This window comes from Aythya ferina (genome assembly GCF_964211825.1).
Source record: "Aythya ferina genome assembly, chromosome: 2".
NCBI lineage: Eukaryota > Metazoa > Chordata > Aves > Anseriformes > Anatidae > Aythya > Aythya ferina.
Genome location: NC_140297.1, coordinates 57071061 through 57078499, shown reverse-complemented (window position 1 = coordinate 57078499; position 7439 = coordinate 57071061). Strand labels below are relative to the sequence as shown.

At 36.9% G+C, this 7439-nt stretch overlaps 1 long non-coding RNA gene across 1 annotated transcript; it reads right to left on the bottom strand.

The window, feature by feature from the left end:
• Positions 1-549: 549 nt before the first annotated feature.
• Positions 550-7090, bottom strand: LOC311430849. Its single transcript, XR_014689060.1, has 5 exons — positions 6905-7090; positions 4373-4542; positions 2187-2307; positions 1282-1491; positions 550-1193 (listed from the first exon to the last, which is right to left on the bottom strand). It is a non-coding gene; the product is annotated as an uncharacterized lncRNA (long non-coding RNA).
• Positions 7091-7439: the final 349 nt, after the last annotated feature.

Genomic DNA, 7439 nt, shown 5'->3' with positions numbered 1-7439 from the left:
ACCTTTTTCGATGAAAAAATATCCATATATTTAGAACTTCTCATTATGATGCCGTGTTTCCAAATGACACTTTTTATATGCAAACTGTAAATAATTCCTGGGAATGACTTTTTTTTTTTTTTTTTTAATGTATTGAACTGAAGGCACGTTCAGCAGAGTATTTCCATTTTGCAACTCATGAAGCAGCACACATTCAAGCTACACTTGCATGAAAACTTTCTGAAAATTTCCCATCTGTCATTGCACTACCATTTGTGGTAACTACACAAGCAGATATGGCAGAGGGGTTTCATGACTGTGTCACCTCTATGACTCTTCAGATTAACTCTAGAAAATATACCAATAACAAATCATAGCAGCTAGAATTATTTGATTGTGTTAAAACTGATTTCAGTGGCTACGTAAACGTAAGAATATCAATGCTAGATAAAGTTGAGGCAGGAATTATTCACTTTAACACAAGCTTTGAAGTTTTATTTTAAAAATTCTCTTTAAAACTCACATATAAAAATAAAAATGTAATTTTTGAATCATAAAATTTTCAAGTTAATGAAAATTAGGTTGGCATAAAAAGAATTACAAATTAAACCATCAATAATTTTTACAGACAGAAAAATGTAACCAGAAGTCTCTTCAAAAGAAATCTTAACCACTCTGGTCTTTTTTCCATTATTGTTTCTCATCTGGCCATCAGATTTCTTACGAAGATGTGTGCCTCAATTTATCATATTTTTGTGAAAAATGACATAAATAAATCAAAGATCTAAGTCCAAGTTCCTACCTGTAGCAATGATTACATTTTATGTCCATAACACTGAGTGTGACAGATGACATTGTTTTTTCAAATACAACTGGTATGCCAGTGAGGTTATGTGCTTGCTAAACTGAAGCAGCTCCATGAACTGACAACCTAGAAACAGACTTGATTTCTTATTTTGTGTATTCTGCTGCATGTTACAGCAGCTGTATTCCACCTTGACATGCCCACAAGGAGGGGAAGAAGCGCAAAAACTTTGGGAAATACTAAGTTGTGATTGCCCCATGGGCATCTCTTCATCCGCCGTGCAGGCAGCTAGTAGCAGGAGGTGGGGCAGCGATCCAGTACTGATGGTGGTGGTGTGGTTTAAGCTAGCAGGCAGCTATGTGCCATGCAGCCATTCTTCACTTTCCCAAGGTAGGATCGGGGATAGAATCTGAAAGGTAAATGTGCGAGAATTTATGAGTTGAGATAAAAACAGTTCACTAGGTAAAGCAAAAGCTGCACATGCAAGCAAAACAAACCAGGAATTTATTCGCTCCTTCCCATCGGCAGACAGGTGTTCAGCCACTTCCAGGAAAGCAGGGCTCATCATGTGTAATAGTTCCTCCTTCTTTACTCCAGTTTTATTGCTGAGCATGATGCCATATGGTGTGGGATATCTCTTTGGTCATTTTAGGTCAGCTGTCCTGGCTGCATCCCCTCCCAGCTCCTGTGCACCCCCAGCATCCTTGCTGGCAGGGCAGCACAAGAAGCAGAAAAGTCCTCTTAAAGCTGCTGTGCAGCAATTAAAACATCAGTGTGTCATCAATATTATGTTAATCAAAAATCCCCCAAAACAACACTGTATGAGCTTCTCTGAAGAAAATTAACTCTATCCCAGCCAAAACCGTGACAGGTGAAAATTGCTACCCCCAAAACCAAATAATCCATCATTTTTCAAAAAGGCTGTAGGACATATTTAAAATACAAAATTCAACACAAAAACGCTCTTCTTTGTGAATTGCTCTTTTGTGGTTCTCAGAGCTTGGCATTCAACCAGTGTCCCTGACTGACTGCATTACTGCACTCTGGCAAACACAGTACTCTCAAAGAACATGGCCAAGCCACAGATACAGGATGAGAACTGTTTCTGCTTAGAGAGCATTACATTTGCACTGGCTACAGATTCAAATTACACATATGTGTCAGAACCTTTCAAGTTTTCTTTGTAAACACAGCTTTTTCAAAATTTCATCTAGTAAAAAAGCACTTACCTCTAAAACGTAAAGCTAACCATTAGATCATATAACCCATATGCGATTCTTTCCTTGTACATACTTGGTGTTTGCTTAGAAAGTTTAACCTAGAGGGCATTCTGAAGGTAAAAAGGTACACTTCATGCTGCTAAGGAAGAAAAAACAATTAAAAGGGAGTACATATGACATACCTACTAAGGTCCTCATGCTTGGATCTACTGTTGGCTTGGTCTAATTTTTTGAAATGACATGAAATGGCACATAGCTTAAAGGAAATTTTGGGGTAGATTTCTTCATAGAGGCCTCTCTCACCTGAAAAGTCATTACTGTTAAATATGATTGTATTTATTATAATTATTTTAAAAATGTAGTTTATTTGAAGTTAAAGTGCTATAAAATAATAATAAAAAAAAATCTGCTCTCTGCATTTCTATCACAACCCTCCCCACACAGCCTGAGTCAATGCAGAGCTTTTGTAATTTTTCAGCATGAAATAAATGCCATCAGCAGTGTAGTTTTATCCCCTGATTCTCTCTCCCACTCTTGTTACCTTGCCTGTGATTATAGTAAATAATCTAATGAAAGAAAATCAATAGGCTGCCAGATCATAAGGAATTCAGTGATCATCTGCGTTCATCAGAACACATCCCAGAACCCCAAATTTTGGGACATGGAAATCCCAAACCAGAAGAAACATTGCCTGCTACCAACACTGCTGTCACAAGAAGACATCAAGAACCATTATATACCTCAGGCTCAGGTTTACAAAGTATAAATGCACAAAGTTAATGTGAAGTTTAAAGCATATGTGTCATTAAGCTATAGTGCTCTACATGTGTGATAACAGGAAATACATACAAGCATTTTAGTTATTTAGTATTTGTTTCATCATTCATTCTAGCTAGGGACATTGGACATTTCAAGATGTGATTGTTCAGCTGCTAGTGGAGCATGGCTACATTAGTTTTTCTCTGAAGCCTGGCAGGCTTTACTGTGCTTGTAAAAATGATAAAAGTAACTAAGAATAAAGAAAAAAAATAAAGTGAGAGAAAAATGAGAACAAAAGGACAAAAATATAAAATAAAAATATAAATAATAAAAATAGAAAATTGATTCTTTGGAATGGAAACAGTAGATTGCCTGTTGAAATCCCTTTGAGGTAACTAATGCATGCAAGAATTAGAATTTTAGTTCAGAGTTCATGAAACACCTCAGCACTGGCTGAAGCTTTGCAGCCATTATCAGAACAGTAACTCTCCTCTACTTCCCAGCAGTAAGAGTCACAGTGCAGAAAGCTTGATTCTTTACTAAAAATAGTTGTCACCTTTCTTCCTTTTCTTGCTCTTTGAAAGATAGGTGTGTTTCACTCAAATGTCTTACAGCTCTGAGTACTTTCTTATTTCTGCCCAATGAACATACAAAATACTGCTAAATCAGTGGGGTAACACCTCTCATCCCTGGTGTGCAGCAGTAACTGACCTTTGGGATGTAAGAGGATGAAGTACTGGGCTGTGATGTTCTGAAGTATAGGTAAGGGTGAGCTCCTACAGGAGTTTAAAGACACAGACATAGGAAATGTTTATGTCGTAGTTCTTAGGAAAATAGGAAAAATAGAAAAAACAAACAAACAAACAAACAAAAAAAAAAAAAAAAAAAAAAAAACAAGAGCTGTGAAGCCTTTTCCAGTTTAACAAAATGGATAAAAAAATATTCAAGGAACTCTACTAAACTGTATGAATTATATCCAGGAAGTTTACAAGAACTGTCTGCCTCTTTAAGCTGTATTTGGGCAGGTATGCATTAGCATTTTGATTTGGTTCAGGACAGTACTTTTGAGGTGCGTCTTACAATCATCACCATTTACTGCCTTGTGATTCACCTTGTGGACCTTCCTCAGTGTGCATGACATGATTTGAATTTAGGGACAGAAATAAATCAGGAAATGTATTCCAGCAGAGCACCAAATGCACCCAGCCACAAAGTGCTCCAGTCCTCAGGACCAGACTGAAAGCAGTCCAAAGAACAACCCTTCTTACCCCCCCACAACCGCACATCCTGAACCAAGCACAGTGGATGTTAGGTGCACAGCACCAGATCTTTCATTCTGCAGGATTATTCATTTTATGCTGTGTTGCTGGTTAACATAGGCATAACTTCTGTTGAAGCATCATTTCCTTGGACGCACCATTCTGTTTTTTTCTACTCGATGCAATTAAAGTTGGATTTTTACTTCCAGAAATCAATTTGGATATTGAATACCTGTCTACAATGTGGCATGTGTTATTTTTCCCAATTTCTACCCCATGTAGCTACTCAAGATCAATACTGCACTTCTTTTTATAGCCCCTGTTAAAATATCCTCTTTGTAGTCCATTACCAGTTGGCTAATAGAGATTCAGCTTTTGGATCCCTTGTCTTTTAAATCTGTTGGGTTGAAACATCCAGGCACTTTGAGTCTGGCCTCTAAAATGCATTCCCTTGCGTGCATTTTGAGAAGAAACATCACATGGTCCAGTTACTCTGGTCCTTTAAAATCAGAGCAGGAAGCTGGGGAAGAGAAGGAACTAGTCACACCATCTATCATTAAGACCAAATTTAGATGTCCTCTATAGTCAATGGAGAGAAGTAGGACTTCTCCAGAGACCAATTCTGCACAACTAAATTAGGCTCCTTTTCCGAATTGCTCTCCAGAGAAATATTTTCTTTCCACTGATTATAGTGGGAATTCAGGGAAAGCAGCTGGCAATGTTAAATCACCACAGCCAGTCTGTGAATATCCCTCCATGTCAGGGTTAAAGCCAGAACCATACTAACATGCACTGAAAATTGACACATACATGACTGCTATGCTATTCTCTCCCTTTATTGCCCTGTCTTTGTTATACAGTGTCTCTCTTTCCCCAAAGCAGCTCCAAACATTGTCTTCCTGCCCTTCTCTCATTTCATTTTAGAATCCCCTCTGCCTTCCCACCTCTCTCCCCCCTTCCCCCCCCCCCCCCCCCAGTCCTTTGTGTGATTGCTGGAAGGGAATTGCTGAAACCCCCTGACCAGTCATCTTGCCTTGCCCAAGACTGCTCAGCATGAAACTTCTAAGCACTGGCTCTCTTACTGAAGAAGGATGCAACACAGCAAAATGGTTATCACTTCCAGTTGAAAAATAGATTTCAGACATGATGTTTTTTCTTTGCATATCAAATCGAATCCACCAGCAAATCCTTACTGAATTTGCCCAATTGTTTTCTCTGAAAAATCTGAAAGAATCTGTTTTTTTCAACAATAACATCACAAAAACCTCGGCAAATTTTTCTCCTAAAGTGAACCTCTTACATTTTTTAAAAAAATCTTTTTTATTATTATTATTATTATTTTTTAGCTGGAAACCCATAAGAGTTTGGCTTTTTAGCCAGGCTGAAACAACCCCACTGATGTTTTGCACCTTTATAGCAAGTCACCAGCACAAGACATTAATCAAGGTTCCATTCAAAACTGAGGCAGAAGTATAACAGCATTTTCAAAAAATAAAAATAAAATCTGATTTGTAATACAGGCAAGAATAGGTAAAACATCATAAGCACCCGCCATGTGTAACAACCAGAGGAAAAAAGACTTTCGTCTTGATTTTATTGGAACTGAGGTCTGTTAGATTGTAGTCTCAACATAAAAAGACAACTGCAGAGAAGTCTCTGGTTTAATACAAGCATTTCATGAAAAAATGGAACCAGGAATCATTCTGAAATGATTTCACTTGTACTATGCCATTAGTAAAAAGTGCTGTTTAATATTATAGTAAAGACAAAGGTGACATGAGTACTATGAGCTTAAGGACAAATTATTTAAAGTATTTAATGGGTTGAATGATATTCTTTGGAGTAAAGACATTCAACAATTCAAATAAACAAGGCTGGTTGAACTTCTTGCATTCACCTGTAAAAATAAACAAATACCACACTAAAGCTGAACTATAGCAGAATTTATTAAATCTGACCCCCAGAAGCCACATATGCCCTTGCCTATTTTGGGCTCTACAGGAACAAGCATGTATTGCTAAATTTGTATGAAAATCTTAGCACTAAGCATAGAAGTCTTACAAACATCAGTACCCAAGTGATACTTCCCTATCAACTTGCATAACCACGTTATTACACAAGTCATTGAAAACTGCTTCTGGTTGATTCTGAATTAAAGTAAAATTTTAGGTAAGGTCTGCATATTATTCTACTTTCCTTGTGAAGTATTTTTCAAGTTGGTTCAGTACCAGGTTTGTTAAAACTTCAGGTGATGTTCAATGAACTCCTCTAATTTTATCCTTCCTTTCTCACAAAGTGGAATTTAGGACTAAATTCATTCTACATTTCTGCAGGGTTATAGCAGAGATAAATTTGGCCAATATGTATTCATAGCTCTCTTAAATACATTGCAGTAGTTTTCTTATGATATTGCATGGAAGAGACAAAAATAACTTGTTTTTCCAGTGCCCTCATCTACTTCCACAACAAATATAGTTGGTGAATGTAAATTAATGGTTATTACAACATCTGCTCTGCATTTCACTTATTTTTATAGTGAAAGGCTGACTTGACTTTTTATTTTGATATTGCAAGAGTAACACACCTGCTGGAACCTGCTATATTACTACTCCAGGGAAAGATGGTTAATTGCATTTTCTGCCTATTAAAAATAGAGTTTTTTTTTAGATTTAGTATCATCTTCCGTGAAGTTCTTTAAACATCTTATCAAAGCTTTCCAACACCATAAAAGTCTCAGTTTTCCTTACTGCCCACCAAAAAAGCTCTGCCAAAATAAACTTCTCAGGGAGTGAATTCAGTCTCAATAACATATTTTATATCTAGAATAACAAACACTCCTGCAACTACAGTAATAATAATAACATTAATAAAGACTGACTTACATAGATGGAAATGACACTTCGGAGGAGGACTAACACAGTGTGAGTTGTAAGACTTAAATCTAGCTCACAAACTAGACTGCAGTTTTACAGAGAAAACCACAGGCTGAAGCTATGGGCAAAATCAGAGGAAGGTTTAGTTTTTCTTCATTTTAGGAAGGAATATGAAAAGGCAATTAAGGGCCAAAAGGTTACACTCACATTCAGTTTCAAGGTACAAACCTTTTACATATATTCAATGAAGAAGTGTGTTGTTAACTTGCCAATAGGTGCATTGCTAACAGGTTGGCAAGGGAGGGTGCTGTTAACAGCAGCTGACAGGTGATCTGAAACAAGGACAGCAATCCTGCCATCCTACCATGGAAAGGAAAGGAAAAAAAACACACACACACACAAAAAACAAAAACAAAACAAAACAAAACAAAACCCAAACCAAACCAAACCAAACAAACAAACAAAAAAAAAAAACAAAGTTAGAGACGATCTTTTTTGTTTGGCTTGGCAATAGGAAATTTTGTTTTGTGAATTACATTGAAAG